Source organism: Cervus elaphus, chromosome 4 (genome assembly GCF_910594005.1).
Source record: "Cervus elaphus chromosome 4, mCerEla1.1, whole genome shotgun sequence".
NCBI classification, from domain to species: Eukaryota; Metazoa; Chordata; class Mammalia; order Artiodactyla; family Cervidae; genus Cervus; species Cervus elaphus.
Window position 1 is genome coordinate 31,887,652 of NC_057818.1, and position 19,497 is coordinate 31,907,148.

Consider the following 19,497-nt stretch of genomic DNA (forward strand, 5'->3'; position numbering starts at 1 on the left):
ATCAACTACATGCAGAAGTTAATATATAGGTGTATGTTACTTACCTATCTACATGCTGCTAATTGCAAAAGAAAAATTCTAAGTTTTAAAAATACAGAAAATTAATACTACTTTTTTTGTAAGAAGGAAGATTTTTTTTAAAAAAAAGTAGCCTCAAGTTTTGCTGAACTTACAGTAGTTTCTGTGATGGAACTTTTAAATTATTTGTAAAATAATAAACTATGGTTTCTCTTTTCCACTATTGAATTAAAATGGATATATTTGTCCGTAGATACCTTGGAAGAGCTCATCTGCTAAATCTCAGGGTTATGAGATGTTAGACTGATAGCCTTGTACCAAATGAAATAGACGTTAGGAACCTATATTCATCAATGCAATTTTTCCTTCCTCTAAAATTCCCACTTCTCTTTAGGCTTTGATTTGGGGTGACATGCATGCTGTGACTGTTACAGCTATTACATATGAACACTTGCCTTGTTCACGGCCCTATGTCATGTGCTATGTGAGAAACCAGGGCCACAAAAAAGGTCCCAGTCCCTGGGGCCATCTGAGAATTATTTGGGTCAAACTGACAATGGAAATTAACACACATTTTTTTTTTTCTTCCTCTATTATACCATATACCTTCTCCTTTCCTATTCTGTCTTCTTGGCTTATTAAGAGGAGTTCCTTATATAAGGCACTGTTTAAAGACAGTTTTAACTCAGAAAACTAATCCACAGATAAACCATAGATTTTTTTAAATTATATTTATTTCTTTGCCTGTGCTAGGTCTTAGTTGTGGCTTGTGGGATCTAGTTCCCTGACCAGGAAGCGAACCCAGGACCCCTGCATTGAGAGCAGCGAGTCTGAGCCTCTGGGTCGCCAGGGAATCCCCTGCCCCATAGAATTTAACAGCATTTGCACACTCTGAATTTTTGCCCATCAGCAATTAACCGACAGAGCTAGTTTGAGTGTTTCAGAGGTGACATACTTGATCTGATATTACCCACACTTTACAAATAGCCCTTTCAGTCTGTCAAGTTAGAGTCTTAGAATCAAACGTTATAGTTTTCACATAAAGGACAGTTTAAGAGTAAATTTAGAGACATATACTACCACAGAAAATGTGGTATTTCAGCTGTCTTTTAGAATTGGACATACAGGGAGTTTGTTCCAGTTATCAGTGTAGAAAGTCACTTTAAAGAAATCCCAATAGTAAGCGGACAAGAGAGACTCCACAGAGGATTGATTACCCAAGAGTCAAGTAACTAGAAAAATCCACCGGCAAGTAATGGCCTTGGTCTGTTTTTCTCCTTCTCATCCATTTATAAATCACCCATTCTAATCAGTGGAGAACAATGAGCAACTGTGCCCAGTGTAGAGTGGTGATGGGACAAGCAGGTCTGTGGGATGAATAATCAGTGATGTTACTGAGACCCACAGGGCATGACATTGATGGAGTGGCTGGATCTCAAGGAACCAATGGCTGTGATGTATCCATGGTTTCAGGAGGCTCTGGCTGGGGTGTCTATTGCTTGTTGATATGCTTTAGTATGTAAAGGCACTTACAGTGTTAATTCATACGTAAATACACTCTAGCTTTTATTCTTTAATCCAAAGAACAGAAAGGGGAGCAAGAGAAGCAAGACAACTTCTTTAAAAAAAATATAAGACTCTGGATTGCATCATTGGATTATGATGGTCTTTTAGAGTAAGAGACTCTAGGAATAGCATTGCTCAGGAGTGAGTCTGCTCCTAGTTACCCCAGGTAAATAATCTGAATAAGAGGAAACCATGTGTCCTCCCACCACCCACCACGAACGATTTCTTCTCTAACTCATTCTTTCATGTGCCTTGACTGGTACATACTCAGTATTTTTCCTTAAGACTCTAATCTCTTGTTGAACTTCAGAATTTTTCTAGATTCAGGAAGTCACATTTTCCCCTTTCCCCAAACTCAAAGTCCTTCTTTGATTTTTTGCTTTCTGTTTATTGACAGTACTTTTTTTTAATTTCTGTGTAAATGTCCATGTATATTTAAGCCTCCTGAGCAGTACTCTTTAAGCCCCAGTGACTATAACAGTGTATTCACTATAGAAGATGCTGACTACATATTTATTGAATAGATGAAGGATTGCAAACTGACCATGTCACACATTCAACTTACCTGGTGGGCACTTTCTTTGTTCCAGGCATAGTTGTAATTGCTGCAGATGTGGAAAGAGATGAGAAGCTTAAAGAAAGTTAACAGAGACATTAGCTTGGCTTCAGTATACCATATGGAGAATCCCTGTAGGTAGATCTCTTTACCCATGTTCTTTTCCCCTTTCCTTCATGACCTTATGCTAAGATTACATAGCTTTTGAATATTTTAGAACCATAGAAAGATCTGAAATGAAGGCATTGGTCTCTGCCTATTGGCACCTGCAGATTGAACCTACTCTGCCCCTAAAACGTGGAGTAAATTTTCTAGAATTAGCTACTTTTTAGCATTGGTTCTGGAATTTTTAACATTTTACACCCAGCTACTCATATGCTTAGGCTCCTGCCCTTCCTATTGATTCTTTTTTTTTCTGAAACCGAAGTTTGAATTTCTAATTCCATGAGTTTGCATCAGTGATGAGGTATCTCCTGCTTTTCTTCGGCCACCAAACTTACTGAAGCTATAAGTGATGTTAGCCTTGCTGTACTGGGAAGTTCAATGCCCCTCTGAGCTCTGTGACCTCCGTCACTTCTTTCAAGGGTATTCCCTGCCCTCTGATTCAAGGACACATCCCAAGTCCTGTTTGTGAAACTGAAACATGAAATTTGTCATGGACTAGCACAGGTATTTCATCACTCGCCTCCTTGATTCTGATTGAAAGGCAATCAGACAGTCTCTAATGCAGAGGCTGAAGGCATGAGCTTTAAAACTATCTCTGCAGCTGGTTATGTGATCTTGAGTAAACCTCTTTGCGTTGCTGAGTCTTGATGTTCAGACCTCTAAAATGGGAAGTAGTGGGCACACTGGTAGTCACAGCGGTAGTTTTGTTAGAATTAAACGAAATCCACATCACACGGGTACACCAGGTGCGTGTGTGCTGCAGTTATTATTATTTTTACATTTTTAAGACCTAAATATATGCACTCATCTACCTCCTGTGTGTCCAGTAACTTCATCCTCATTCTTGAAAAACAAAAACAACCCATATAATCTGTTAGTTTCATTGAACTGAATCTAAGTGTTGCCTTTGTTCCCCATCAAGGCAGCATTCATTACGCGTCTGGTACATATTCCTATCATATCACATGGTCTCCCACTGTGCCCAGTGCACATTTCTTTCTATTGCATGTCTCTTGTAGCAGTAGGTGCGAAATAGTTATGTCCACAGGAAAACTTTTTATGGTCATTCTTTTCTGCAATAGTAATAACTTATGGAAGCAAGAGTCATTCCCTTTATCTCTTTAGCACAGTTTATTCGATGTAGTTTTGAGCTCACAGTAGCTGCTGAATAAGTCCGTATTGATCAGTGAATGAATTGCTACCTTTTTCCTAGATCATGCATTAACAGTTTGAGACTCTGGCTTGGAATTTTAAAGATAAAACAGACTATAGACAGCATGACTTACAAGCTCTTCAAAAGGGGTCAGTATATCTAGGCTCTATTTTTCAAGTTCTGTTCCTTGTATCATGAAAATACGGGCAAGACTCTTACATTCTTCAGATTTCAAACAACTACCATAAAAAAAATTGTATTATGTGAGGTTAGGGTTAGTGAATAGTTTACAGTATATTCAGACAGTTATCCCTCTTCATGTCTGTGTTGGGAATGAATTCTGATCCCAGATGTAGCTAACCCAGGAAGAGTACCACGCAAAAACACTGCTGCCTATCCAGAGAGTGAGAGAACAGAGCAGTCTGCATATGCTACATCCTTTTCAGCCCTGGCTGTTTCTATTTCAGTAATGCTGTGTTTCCAGTGTTACAATGTTCCTTTTAAAAAATGATTCCAGTTGAACTCAGAAGGATCATATAGCTTATACAAAGTTATGTATAGCATGTGTAAGTGTGGAGTTCCATATGTATCAAGTTCAACATGGAATATTTGCAGGTAGAAACAGCTTTTTCCTAGCATGGATCAGTTATCTCTTTCATTCTGCATGCCATCAACAAAAAGAGCATAAACATAATTAGAAATTCTATTAAGAATATCTTAAAACAGATTCCTTAATTTGAAAACAAAGATAATGAGGGGAGAGTAGGAAGGAGAGGTTACCAGAATTGGCCGGGTGGAAGCATTTTCAAATACAACTTCTGCAAATCAACAACAGGCAGAGTCACAGATGTAGAGACAGCTCCTCAGAGGTCAGAACACTTTCTTCTGCCTTGGGTTTGGATATTGTGACAACTTAGTTGTGAACCAGCAGCACCATCTAGAGGTACACAGCAATCCTGCACACAAAATAATGGAGCCCAGCTATTTAAATAGAGCAATGGCCAAGCCATTACTTCATTCCCCCCCCCACCCCCAAGATATGTATATATAATGCCTTACAAAATGCCTGTAAACAAATTTCTTCCCATTCCCATCAAGAGATGACTGCAGTGTTCATTATTGGGAACATTCAAGGCTTCACTTCAGAAGCTGAAACTTCCCTCCACAACTTCTCTACTGAGAGGAAAGTCACTGACTGTCAAATCAGTTAATTCATTTCACACATTTACTGGATACCTGCCATGCCTCGGGCTTTGTGCTAGGCACTAGGGAAACACAGACACGAATACATTACTGGCTGCCCCTCTATACACCTAGCCACACATCCACACTTAACCACATGGATAAATCTTCTGTCTTATCCTTTTAAGCAGTTTTGAGTAATAGGAGTGGGAATCTTTCAAAGCGTTCATTCAATTTAAAAAATATATGTTCTGTATAAAGCCACCAAGAACTTTTACAATGAAATCATAAATTCAAATAAATTTAGAGAGATGAGGGTTCCCTATGGTCTTAGAGTGAAAGTGAAAATCGCTCAGTTGTGTCCGACTCTTTTCGACTCCATGGACTATAGCCTGCCAGGCTTCTCCTTCTGTGGCATTGACCAGACAATTTGCATTCCCTTCTCCAGGGGATTTTCCTAACCCAAGGATTGAACCTGGGTCTCCTGCATTGCAGGCTATCAAATTCTGGCGTATGGGGGAATTCCCTAGTACACTTTTAATTATAATCCAGGGTTGTAGACATCAAGCCCCAGATATTCTCATACTGTCAACATGTGGTATGGCCCAGAATGATTAATTAGATTTGAATGTTTATCTGGTATTTAAATCAGGCTTTCAGAGAGAAACGCTCTAACTTTGACACACAGGGGAGCTGATTCCAGGATCATCAGTCAGAAGTGTCTTTTTAAAATTGTTTCCACATTTGTTTAACCTACCTCTGTTTATTGTTTAGACTAGATAACACCTAAGGACCACACTACTAGAGTCTGGTAGTGCCAAGTGATTAATTTACCATTCCCATCTTGTCTTTCTCTTTGTTTTTTTATTTGGCTGCTTTGGGTCTTTTGTTGCAGCACACGGGCTCCGTAGTTGTGATGCATGGGCCTAGTTACCTCGTGGCATGTGGGGTCCTAGTTCCCCCACTAGGGATCAAACCCACATCCCTGGCATTGTGAGGTGGGTTCTCAACCACGGGACCACCAGGTAAGACCCAATCCATTCTCTGTATGTCAAATGCATTAACTTTGTAACAACTTGGCCATGACTACATATTAAAATAATTTTAAGAATCATTCTATTAATATATAGACCTTTAAGTTTGCTTGATGCTTGGAAGAGAAGCTCTGACAAACCTAGACAGCATATTAAAAATCAGAGGCATTACTTTGCTGACAAAGGTCTGTATAGTCAAAGCTATGGTTTTTCCAGTAGTCATGTATGGATATGAGAGTTGGCCCATAAAGAAGGCTGAGCACCAAAGAACTGATGCTTTTGAACTGTGGTGTTGGAGAAGACTCTTGAGAGTCCCTTAGACTGCAAGGAAATCAAGCCAGTCAATCCTAAAGGAAATCAATACTGAATATTCATCAGAAGGACTGATCCTGTAACTCCAATACTTTGGCCACCTGATGCGAAGAGCCAACTCATTAGAAAAGACCCTGATGCTGGGAAAGATAGAAGGCAAAAGGAGAAGGGGACAACAGAGGATGAGATGGTTGGATGGCATCACCAGCTCAATGGACATGAGTTTGAACAAGCTCAGGGATATGGTGAGGGACAGGGAAGCCTGAAGTGCTGGAGTCCCTGAGGTTGCAAAGAGTCAGACACAACTGGGTGACTGAACAACATACTAGAATAATTTTAAGAATCATTCTGTTAAAATATAGGCTTTTAAGTTTACTTGTATCCACATTTTGATCTAGGTTTTATTTATATAGAAACATAACATCTGAGAATATTTGTGTAGTGAGCCCCTTGTTAGATTTAACTGGAAATCCATTATATTAGCAAACTCACAGCTGTGAGGCTGTGTGGGTGCAAGGAAGCTGAAAATTAGAAACTTGAGTGGATTTCAATACCTAATTCCATACCAAACATAGGCAAATTAGAGCTGGGGAAAAAAAAAAATCCTTCTAAGTTGAAGGCAATTTAGCTTTCACTCTTTCTCATTTTGGCAGCCCCTGTTTTGAAAGATGCCCAAATGTAAATCTGTGGGATTTAAAGAACTAAGCTTTTTGAAAGAAACTTGTAAAATGCCTGTGATAATAAATATCTTTCATGTATCTCCTCTTCTTTGCACTTCCTTTTATTCCCATGGGAAAACGTCCCATTATATCTCATTTGAACCATTAAACTAGCCTAGTAGTGAATTACCCTGATGACATTCTCAAATCGCCAAACATTCCAAATTTAATGTCTACAGCTCCACTGTGGAGAGCTTTTTACATGTCAATATGATTGTGTCCCAGGTGGCTCAAGTAGTAAAAGAATCTACCTGCCAATGCAGGAGAGGTAGGAGACGTGGGTCCAATACCTGGGGTGGAAAGATTGGCCCCAGGAGGAGGAAATGGCAACCCACTCCAGTGTTCTTGCCTCGAGAGTTCCATGGATAGAGGAGCCTGGTGGGCTGCACTCCATGGGGTTGCAAACAGCTGGACATGACCAAGCATGCACCTGCATGTCTGTGACCATATTATCATAATTATGATTATCACTTATATAAAATCTTTCCATAGCACAGCACTGACTTCAAAACAGACTCCAAATTGGCAGCACTCATTCGTCATTTGACCTCATGTTTCTCACCTCAAACTTTTCAAAAGTGCTGAATTCGTTACCTCCTATAAACCCTTGACACCTCTATGACTTTGCACATTGTACTTCCTGGATTGTGGTCTGTGATTGTTGCCAGGATAATCAGCTCAGCCATCACCTGCCCTCTGGAAAAGCTTTCTCAACTGCTCAGGCTGTGTTAGATGGCCCTTCTCTTGGGTTTTTTAGAAACCTATAGATTCTACCATGAGAGATGCATAGCATATAAGAAACAAGATGAGGTGCTTAATTCTAATAGTCTTAAAAACCACAGGGTTTATAAGTCTTACCTGTAATTATCATTAAAATGTGAGCTCATCCAAAGCAGAGAATATCCATAATTTTATATTCTGTAATTTTGATCTCAGTGCATATATGTTTAACACATTCATGAATGCTCCTATTTATCTCCGTTTACCATGTACTTCAGTTTCCATCCTGAAACGATTGAGATGATTTTCTATAGGGTCACATTTGTTAATCAAATAATGTCATCTGCGACTCTTAACTATAGTTATTCTTAAAACATCAAGTTCCAGAAATATTAATACAAGCCTGGGGGGAGGGGGAAGTCTCAGGGAAGTTCTGGAATTGTAATGGATGGAAGATACTTTACTTTCAGAGAAATATTAGAAAAATCTTGTAGAATTAGCACATTGTTTATTAGTCATTTCTTAAGTTTTGAAACAAATATAATTTTTATCTTTATCGGTATAATTTGGAACTGCAAAGAAATCAGTATCTTGCTGGTGTCAAGTTTCACTTGTTAGAATATTTGATCACTCTGGGTTAACAAAACTAGTCATAATATTGATATTGTTATTTTCATATGTTTTGTGAGAGAGCTGCCATTTCATCAGTTAAATAAGCCCTGGCTCAAATGCAGGTCAGTAAAGCAGGCAAGCCATCTTTATACTGAAAGATGAATCCTATCAATCAAAACCAATATGAACATATGATGTAAAACTTGAACTTCCCAGTGTCTCCCCTCTGATGGATTTGGAGAGAACACAGTGGTGATAATCCCTTCACTCACTTTCTTTCACGATATATGACTCAAATTTGACAACATGGTATATTTTATATTCTTGAGATTCCATTTGGCTGTGAATTTGAAACTAATGTTAATTGAAATTTTCTAATATTTCTCCCTGACTTCCCATACTTTGGTCCTAAATACACTGTCAGATTTCTCAGAATTTATCCTCTTTTATTTTGTCCTCACCTTTTCCACCTTACCCCTCTCTCTGAAATGTACCTCTATCCATTGATCCTCCTGATCAATGATTACTGTTTATAGAAAAACAATTTGATAATATATATGAAGACATTAAAAATGTTCAAATGCTTCTCATTTTTAATTCTCAGGAATCTATTCTTTTATAATATGAGGTAAAAGTGTTCATCGGTCAGTGTTGTCCGACTCTGTGACCCCATAGACTATAGCCTGCCATGCTCCCCTGTCCATTGAATTTCCCAGGAAAAGAATACTGGAGTGGGTTGCCATTCCCTTCTCCATGGGATCTTCCCAACCCAGGGATCAAACCCAGGGTTTCCTGCACTGCAGGCAGATTCTTTACCATCTGAGCCACAAAGGAAGCCCCAAATAATATGGATACAGGAAAATCTTTGAATAACAGAGACTTGAATGACAGCTTAAGTTATAAAACAGTTTATAAATTGGAAACAATGAAAGAGTAATGGTGAATTAGATAATTATCAATTCTCAGAGTAGAAAGCTATAAAGTTACTAGAATCTTGTCTATAAAAAGTTTGTCATAAAATTGCCAAAGTAAACTGGAGAAAAGGAGACAAGGTGTAGGAGTATCTTAATTTAACAAGAATAGAATATAGCACACAAATATAATAGAGTAGAATAGATACCAGCAACTTGTAAAATAGTGCTGAAGAATATGACAATGCTTACCTACCCACATTTTCTATAATGAACATTTGTTATCCTTCTAATGACTGAAAGGAAACAAAGTAAGCATGACTAAGAAACCAACATACAGAGTGATAAGGCTTTAGACATTTTGCTGTTGTAGGATCACAACATTCAAGTTAACATCATATTTGGATGTTGTGTCCTAGAACTTAGAAGGATTTTAAGATCTATTGATCAACTGATCTGTCTACCTACCTATTTATATGTATTAATACCTATTTTCAAGTATCCTCCACATACCTGTTTTGAACCATTCATTAGCCATTGTTTTTGCCAAACTTTGCCATTTGTTAAGATGTCTTTATAATACTTGTTTCATCTCACAGAGCTGGAAGTTTATCAGATGAAAAGGGGGTCAACACATCAGGAATTATAAAAGGGGTTATAAAGAAGATAGGGTTAAGAAAAAAAAGTGAACACAGATAAAAGTTCCTGGCATAGAAGAAATCTTTCCTCAATCAATGAAAATTATATCCCCTTGCTAGTTGGGCCCAGTGTATATTTAGGATCCAGGGCATTTTTCCATAACCAGGCAGGGAGCAGGCATTAAATAATAATAGCAATTTAAATATATTCCAGATCCTGATTCTTGGGAGATGCTGTTCTATTTCCTTTATTTTATTTTATGTGCCCTTCCTATGGTAACCTGATGTCATGGATACATGAATGGAATTAGTTGAGGATTTTTCCTTCCGAGTTTGGCATGCTGGTACTGTCTCATGAGGTATCTTTCAGCATCTCACAAAATAAGAAAAGAGATGTACATCAGTAAAAATGAAAAATGGAATGATACAGGTACTTTGTTAGTGTAGATTCTGAGAACTTGAAGTAATATTATATTCATCTTTTATTTTCATCCTCATAGAAACCTTAAAAGGAAAACATGGAGGATTTAAGTGCACATTTTAACAATTTGAAAACTGTTCTAATTGGTTTACTGAAGGCTCACGAATCAGTCATGGTGGCTGCAGTGCTCTGTTAGTAGAAGTAATAATTGTATAGTAATAATCATAGCAGTAGTAGTGATGATAACCAGAGGAGAGTGCTTAATATTTGCTAAGCCCTGTTAGCAACTTAAGTTACATGTGGTTATTATTCCCATGGTGCCAGTGACTAAGCAAAAGCACAAGGAGTTTGAATGAAATATGCAAAGCTACCTAGATTTATTTATAGCAGGATTCAAAGCCAGGCATTTTGATCCTAGAACCTCTGATATCTTACCTCTCCAGAAATGATGGACTTAGAATAAAACTTCAGTCTAAGACACAGTAGAATGTCACAGTGAAATAAAACTGCAGGAAAGATGGCTTAATGGAAACAAGTGTGCACTCTGGAGTCAGACTACACAGGTTTGTAATCAAGGGGCTACTTATGTGTGACTTTGGACCAATGGGACTATTTTTTGCAACTGGAGTTTCCTCATCTGTAAGATAGTGACGATTGTATAAGGATGATGTGAAGACTGGGTGATATAATCCACATTAATAGCTGACATAAATGATGGGTGTGTTTCAGCAAATATTATCATGATGAGCTTAACACATGCAATTAACCTGAGGCTAGAGGCAATGTGGCCTTATTTATTTTCCACACTTTCTTCTTCTCTCTCTTTTTTTTAAACAGGTGACTCTTTTTAAAAATTTTATTTCACTCTGGCTGCGCTGGGTCTTTGCTGCTGCACAGTCTTTTCTCTAGTCGTGGAAAGTAGGGGCTACTCTCTGGTTGCAGTGCGCAGGCTTCTCGTTGTGGTGGCTTCTTTCGTTGCAGAGCACAGGCTCCAGGCCATGCAGGCATCAGTAGTGTGCTTCGCGGGCTCTGGGGCACAGGCTGTATAGTTGTAGCACATGGGCTTAGTTGCTCCGTAGCATGTGGGGTCTTCCTGGATCAGAGATTGAACCCAGGTCTCCTGCGTTGGCAGGCAGATTCTTTACCACTGAGCCACCAGAAAAGCCCCTTATTCTCCATTCTTAACAAAGCATATAGACATGGTAAGTATAAAATAAATGGATGTGAAAATGTCTACAGTTGGAAAAAATACTGCTATGGAAATGGCTGTAGAGCTTACTGTCAAAGTTCAGTTAAGCCCATATGTAGAGGCATATAGACAACCCAGTGATGGCTTCTGGAGGGGAGCAGTCACCTAAGTCTTGAGTGTGTAGGGAGAAGTCTACAGGCGTGGAGTGCTGTGGTATTGTCCTGTGGCATTCTGTGTCACACCTGTCATAGCAATCATTCCACTTGACTGCAACTGCCTTCTTTTCCTCTCCCTCACTAGACGCTATGTGTAGTTACTGGCTTGCATATTGACTGGAAGCAAGCCGACATTTTTAATGATTTACCAAATAGATGGAAGACACACTTGCCAGTGGACTAGTACAGCTTAGGTTGAGAAGCACTACTGAGACCTTTCTATGTCTTGCATTAGGAGTCATGGTGGCAGGTGGAAAGCCTGCCCAACATGGCACCTGGTATTCGTTAGAGACTTTCCGGAGAAGGTGACTCTTGGTTGAATTTTTTTAAGTATTTATTTGGCTGTGCCAGGGCTTTACTGTGGCATGTGGGATCTAGTTCCTTGATCAGGGATCAAACCTGGGCATTCCACACTCTGAACAAGTGTGGAGTCTTAGCCATTGGATGAAGCCCCTCAGTTGATTTTTGAAAGGAGAAGAGAGGTTTGGAAGATATTGCAGGCAGAACATATGAAGATGGCGTTGGAGTAGGTGGACATGGAGTACATCTCTCTACACAGATACACAAGGAATACACCCTCAGACACAGAAGTGCATGCAGAACACCAGCTGAGAGCGGACAGGAGTACCTGAACACTGGAAAAGAATATATAGAACCATGCAAAACTCAGTGGGATGAAGGAACTAGGGGGAAAACAGGAGTGTTAGTAGGACTGGACCTGCCTTCTGCAAGTGTGGGAACTGAAGCAGGAGTCCGATCCCCACATCGGGGTAACTGTCTGAGTCAGAGGAGAAACATTTAAGGCTGAGAGTTAAACAGCTGATCTGTGGCAACCTAAAGGGCATGAGAACCAGACAGTCCTTGCTGCAGCTATACATATCCCAGACAGGAATGCTGGTCCCCTGGAAGGCGCAGCGGTTGGGAGCTGGAGTTTGGGGAGTGTGGAGTGATCCCAGGGTGAGAGCTGCTGTTGACTGTGGAGAGACGGATTGAGGGGATGTGAAGGAGGAGATTGTTATGGGAAATGCCTGTGGAGGAAAGCCAGGCAGCCATGGAAACAAGGCAATACTGCTGAGTCATGTGTAGGGGGTGGACCCATCACCATAGCCTCTCTCTCCCCACACACCAGCATCAGCCGTTGAACAGTAGAGAGGCAGCCCATCAAACGCCTGATGCACTGAACTATAGAGTAGGACCCCACCCAGGGCTCCCCTTTAAGTGCCTGATGCGCCCGATCTACAGACTAGAACTCCAGCCAAGGGGCCCCCTCTATGTGCCTGACATGCCAAACTACAGAGAAGGACCCCAGGCAAGGGGGCCCTCTACGTGCCTGAACAGGTGGAGATACGGAGAAAGACTGGCCTTCTGATCACCAGCTACAAGAAGCTCGAATAAAGGCTCTGTTAAGGCCATAACTCCTGCTGCGGAGGCAGTCCATGTCCCTGCACAGCTGATGCCGCCAGGATCCCTGCAAGCCAAGCAGCTGTGACACCTTCACCTCAACACTCTCTTGGGCAGAGCTGCCATAGTCTTGTGTCTATGCATGCAGGGTCACTTTGGTCGTGTCGGATTCTTTGCGACCCTGTGGACTGGCCTGCCAAGCTTCTCTGTCAGAGAAGGGGTTCTCCAGGCAAGAATACTGGAGCATTTTGGTCAATCCTGGTTGCCATACCCTTCTAGAGCACTATATTTCCTGCTGCCCTCGCTGCCAACCCCCCTGAGTGCCTGGTGCTGCCAGAACCCCTGTGGCCCAAGCAGCTGCACCACCTCCACCCCTGGCCCTCACAGGGGCAGACCCAAGTCCTCCAGGGCAGCCTCGGGAGCAAACCCCAGTGGATGGCCCACATGCAGAGGTGGAAATAAAACCACAGTTGAAACCCAGCGCAGTGTGGCTAAGGAAGAAGACCCAAAACCTTCCCACCTGCTGTACAAGCTGCAGATTAGATCCACACATTCAACTAGGCAGACTCTGTCTCTATGGAAATATAAAAGGACATTGAGAGCTCCCACAAAAGAAAATGAACTAGTTCTGACAGCTGTATACATTGGAGGCAAGAACACACGGAAATAGGACCAGATTAGGATCTGAGCTGCCCCCACAGCAGGTCCAGAGATCAGCACAGTGTTGGAGGGCATCCTAGGGAGATAAGATAGACTGTGACTTCCAGGGAGGGAAAAGATTCTGACAGCAGTGACTCAAGAAAAACATTTATTATTCTTATTTTTCGACCTGTTCGGTAGATTCTTTTGGATTTTTTTTTTTTTTTCATTTTCTTTCTGCCCCACCCCCCATTGTAGTTGTGGATTTTATTGGCACTAAGAAACCCAATTAAACTTTTGAGCTTTTTTTTTTTCCTCAGTCACATTTTTTATTGTTGTTATATACCTCTGTCTCTACATTGGGTTTTTGCAGTTCTGTGGAGTTTTCCACTGTTTTTTCTTTTTTTTTTAATTTTTAATTTTTAAAACCTATTATTATTTTTTCTACATTTGTTCCTTTGTTTTCTTTTTCTACTGTTCTTTTCCCCTTGCAGTTAATCTTTAACATATATAAATCTTCTTTATCTAATGCTAATTAACTTTGCATATCTATTCTTTCTTTCTCTACTTTCCTCTCAACTTATTTGTTAGTTTTATTTTCATTGCTTTATTTCCCAGTTGGCACCTCACTTTAGTATTGTTTTCCAGTTTGTGCTTTAGTTAGTTTTGTTCTGGCAGATATAATTTTTGGTTCCCTTCGTTCACTGGATCAATTTATTGTACTTTATTTTTGTTGGACTGTTTTAATTTTGCTTAAGGGTGTATATGTGTATGTGTATATTCAGTCATACTTTTTATTTTTGTTATAAACCCCTGCCTTTACATTGGGCTTTTGCAATTCTGTGGTGGTTTCCTTTTTTTTTTTTTTTTCTTTTTTCTTTCTTCTTCCATGTTTTTTTTTCATTTTCTCTTTTTTATAATTTTAATTTTAAACTTTTTAATCCTATTATATTTTTTATACATGAATTCCTTTGTTTGCCTTTCCTACTGTTCTTTTCCCCTTGCAGTTAATCTTTGATGTATATAAATCTTCTTCATCTACCTCTATTTAACTTTGCATATCTATTTTCTTTCTTTTCTTTCTTCTCAACATACTTGTTTTGTTTTCATTGCTTTATTCCCCACTTGACACCTTGCTTTGGTTTTGTTTCCAGTTTGTGCTTTAGTTAGTTTTGTTCTTAACTGTTAAATATAATTTTTGATTTACTTTGTTCACCAGGTCAATCTACTGTATTTTTGTTGGACTGTTTTCACTTTGCTCATGGGTATATATGTATATGTGTATATTCCATTATTTTAATTATTATTTGCCTGATTTTGTAACTGCCATTTGTCTGGGGTTCATCTTTGGTTTCTCATTTTTGGTTATTTGTTTTAATCTCACTTAATGCCATAAAAATCCACTTGTGGAATCTTCATTCCTGACCAGACATCAAGCACTGAGCCTTTGGAGTGGGAGCACTGACTCCAAGACCCTAAACTACCAGAGAACTAACCCTAGGGAGTATCAAATAGTTAAAACTCACACAAAGGAAACCACTTGAGTACAAGACCCAGCATCAGCCAACCACCAGTAGCACCCTATACAGGACCTCTCATCTAAACAACAAACAAAACAAAAATACACACCAAAACATCAGCAAACAGGATTACCAACTTACTCAGCCTTGCCCATCAGAGGAAAAACAAACAAAACTCAGCACAGATCTCACCATACAAACCACTGAAACAACCTGAGGAAGGCAGAAACCAAAAGGAAGAAAGAATTCAAACTTCTTCAAGGAAAGAATTCAACTTTCCTTGAAATCTGGGAAAAGGAGACCTCAAACACAATAAGTTAAAAAATAATAGTAATGAAAAGGCAAAGAAATACTACACAAATGAAGGAACAAATTAGAAACATAGAAGTCCAAATAAATGAGGAGGAAATAGGCAAACTACCTGAAAAAGAATTCAGAATAATAAAGATGATCAGAAACCTTGGAAAAAAAAATAGAGAAAATGGAAAAATCAATTAACAAAGACCAAGAAAAATTAAAGAATAAGCATAGAGACCAACTACACAATTACTGAAATTAAAAATACTCTAGAAGGAATCAATAGCAGAATATCTGAAGCAGAAGAACAAATCCATGAGGTGAAAGATAAAATGGTGGCAATAACTTCTGTAGAGCAGAATAAAAAAGAATGAAAAGAACTGAGGACCATCTCAGAGACATCTGGGACCATATTAAACACACCAACATTTGAATTATAGGGGTCCCAGAAGACGAAGAGAAAAAGAAAGGGTATGAGAAAATTTTTGAAGAGATTATAGTTTAAAATTTCCCCAACATGGAAAAGGAAACAGCCAATCAAGTCCAAGAGGCACAAAGAGTGCCATACAGGATAAACCCAAAGAGAAACATGCCAAGTCACATACTAATTAAACTAACAAGGACTACACACAAAGAAAGAATATTAAAATCAGCAAGGGAGAAGCAACAAGTAACATACAAGGGAAACCCCATACACTTAACAACTGATCTTTCAGCAGAAACTCTGCAGGCCAGAAGGGAATGGCAGGATATATTTAAAGTACTGAAAGGAAAAAACCTACTACCAAGATTACTGTACCTGGCAAGGATCTCCTTCAAAACTGATGGAGAAATTAAAAGTTTTTCAGACAAGTAAAAGTTAAGAGAATTCAGTACCACCAAACCAGCTTTACAACAAATGTTAAATGGACTTATATAGTCAAGAAATAACAAGAGAAGGAAAAAGATCTATAAAATCAACCCCAAATAATTAAGAAAATGGCAATAGGAATATATATATATATATATAATATATATATATATTATATATATAACTATTTATATATATATAAATAGTTAGCTTATTTTTTTTTTCCCAATAGTTACTTTAAATGTAAATGGATTAAATGCTCCAACCAAAAGACACAGACTGGCTGAAGGGATACAAAAACAAGATGCATATATATGGTGTCTCTAAGAAACCCACTTCAGACCTCAAGACACATATAGACTGAAATTGAGAGGATGGAAAAATATATTCCATGCAAATGGGAAGCAAAAGAAAACTGGAGTAGCAATCCTCATATCAGACAAAATAGACCTTAAAATAAAGAAGACTACAAGAAATAAGGAAGGACACTACAAATGACCAGGGTATCAATCTCAGAGGAGGACATAACAAACGTAAAATTCTATGCAGCCAACATAGAAGCACCTCTATACATAAGACAAACACAGACATAAAAGGAGAAATTGACAGTAACACAATAATAGTAGGAGACTTTAACACTCCACTCATACCAATGGATAGATCATCAAAACAGAAAATTAAGAAGGAAACACAATTCTTAAATGATACATTAGTTGAGATGTATCTCATTGACATCTTCAGGACATTCCATCAAAATGCAAAAGAATACACCTTCTCAAATGCACATGGAACATTCTCCAGGATAGACCACATCTTGCATCACAAATCAAACCTCAGTAAATTTAGGAAAATTGAAATTGTGTCAAGCATCTTCTCTGACCACAATGCTATGAGACTAGATATCAATTAAAAGAAAAAAAACTGTGAGAAACACAAACACATGGAGATTAAACAACACATTTCTAAATACAGAACAGGTTAATGAAGAAATCAAATGGGAAATCAAAAAAATTCTAGAAACAAATGACAATGAAAACACGGCAACTCAAAACCTATGGGGTGCAGCAAAAGCAGTTCTAAGAAGGAAGTTTATAGCAATACAATCCTACCTCAAGAAACAAGAAAAACATCAAATAGGCAACCTAACTTTGCACCTAAAACAATTGGAAAAAGAAGAACAAAAAACCCCAAAAAATTAGTAGAAGGAAAGAAATCATTAAGATCCAAGCAGAAATTTTAAAGAAGTGAAAGAAGCAATAGTAAAGATTAATAAAACAAAAATCTGGTTCTTTGAGAAGGTAAACATAATTGACCAGCTTTTAGCCAGACTCATCAAGAAAAAAAAGAGAGAAAAATCAAATCAACAAAATTAGAAATGAAAAAGAAGTTACAACAGACAATGCAGAAATACAAAGGATTATAAAAGACTATTATGAACAACTATATGGCAATAAAATCGATAACTTCGAAGAAATGGACAGATTCTTAGAAAGTTCAGTCTTCCAAGATTGAACCAGGAAGAAATAGAAATTTTGAACAACCCAATTACAAGCAATGAAATTGAAGCTGTGATCAAAAATCTCCCAAAAAAACAAAAACCAGGACCAGATGGCTTCACAGGAGAATTCTATCAAGCATTTAGAGAAGAGTGAATGCCTATCCTTCTAAACTCTCCCAAAAAACTGCAGAGGAAGGAACACTTCCAAACTCATCCTATGAGGCCACCATAACCCTGATACCTAAACCAGACAAATACAGCAGAAAAAAAAGAAAACTTCAGGCCAATATCACTGACGAACATAGATGCCAAAATCCTCAACAAAGTTTTAGCAAACAGAATTCAGCAACACATCAAAAAGCTCATACACCATGATCAAGTTGGATTCATTCCAGAGATGCAAGGATTCTTTAATATACACATATCAATCAATGTGATACACCATATTAACAAATTGAGAGATAAAAACCATATGATAATTGCAATAGATGCAGAAAAAGACTTTGATAAAATTCAGCACTCATTTATGATTAAAACTCTTCAAATAATGGGTGTAGAAGGAATCTACCTCAAAGGTCATATATGATAAGCCTACAGCAAACTTTATTCTCAATGGTGAAAAACTGAAAGTATTCTGAAAGGAATAAGACAAGGGTGTCCACTTTCACCACTGTTATTCAACATAGTTTTGGAAGTCCTAGCTACAGCAATCAGAGAAGAAAATCAAATAAATGAATCCAGATCAGAAAAGAAGTAAAGCTCTCACTGTTTGCAGATGACATGATACTGTACATAGAAAACCCTAAAGATAGTATCAGAAAATTTTAAGAGCTAATAAGTGATTTTAGCAAAGTTGAAGGATACAAAATCAATACACAAAAGTTATTTGCATTTCTATATACTAACAATGAAAAATCAGAAATAGAAATTTATGAAACAATCCCATTCTCCATTGCAACAAAAAGAATTAAATATCTAGGAATAAACTTACCTAAGGAGACAAAAGAACTCTACACAGAAAATTATGAGACACTATGAAAGATATCAAAGATGACAAACAGATGGAGAGATATTCCATGTTCCTGTGTAGGAAGAATCAATATTGTGAAAATGGCAGTACTACCAAATGCAATCTACAGATTCAATGTGATCTCTATCAAAATACCAATGGCATTTTTCACAGATCTAGAACAAAAAGTTTCACAATTCATATGGAAACACAAAAGACCCCGAATAGCCAAAGCAGTCTTGATAAAGAAGAATGGAGCTGAAGGAATCAACCTTCCTGACTTCAGATTATACTATAAAGCTACAGTCATCAAGACAGTATGGTACTGGCACAAAAACAGAAATATAGAACAGTGGAACAAGATAGAAAGCCCAGAAATAACCCCATGCACCTATGGGTACCTTATTTTAGACAAAGGCAAGACAATGGGGCAAAGACGGCCTCTTCAGTAAATAGTACTGGGAAAACGGGACAGCTACTTGTAAAAGAATGAAATTAGAACACTTCCTAACACCATCCACAAAGATATGCTCAAAATGCATTAAAGACCTAAATGTAAGACCAGAAACTATAAAACTCTTAGAGGAAAACATAGGCAGAACACTCAATGACATAAATCAAAGCAAGACCCTCTATGAGTAATGGAAATAAAAGTAAACAAGTGGGACCTGATTAAAATGAAAAGCTTTTGCACAGTAAAGGAAACTATAAGCAAGGTGAAAAGACAACCCTCAGAATAGGAGAAAATAATAGCAAATGAAACAACTGACAAATTAATTTCCAAAATATACAAGCAGCTCATGCAACTCAATACCAGAAAAACTAACAACCCAATCAAAAAGTGGGGAAAAAAACCTAAACAGACATTTCTC

At 38.3% G+C, this 19,497-nt stretch overlaps 1 long non-coding RNA gene across 1 annotated transcript; it reads right to left on the reverse strand.

Annotated features, from left to right (window-relative positions):
- Window positions 1–13,039: 13,039 nt before the first annotated feature.
- LOC122690711 lies at window positions 13,040–19,199 on the reverse strand. Its single transcript, XR_006340084.1, has 3 exons — window positions 19,050–19,199; window positions 15,390–15,392; window positions 13,040–13,050 (listed from the first exon to the last, which is right to left on the reverse strand). It is a non-coding gene; the product is annotated as an uncharacterized LOC122690711 (long non-coding RNA).
- Window positions 19,200–19,497: the final 298 nt, after the last annotated feature.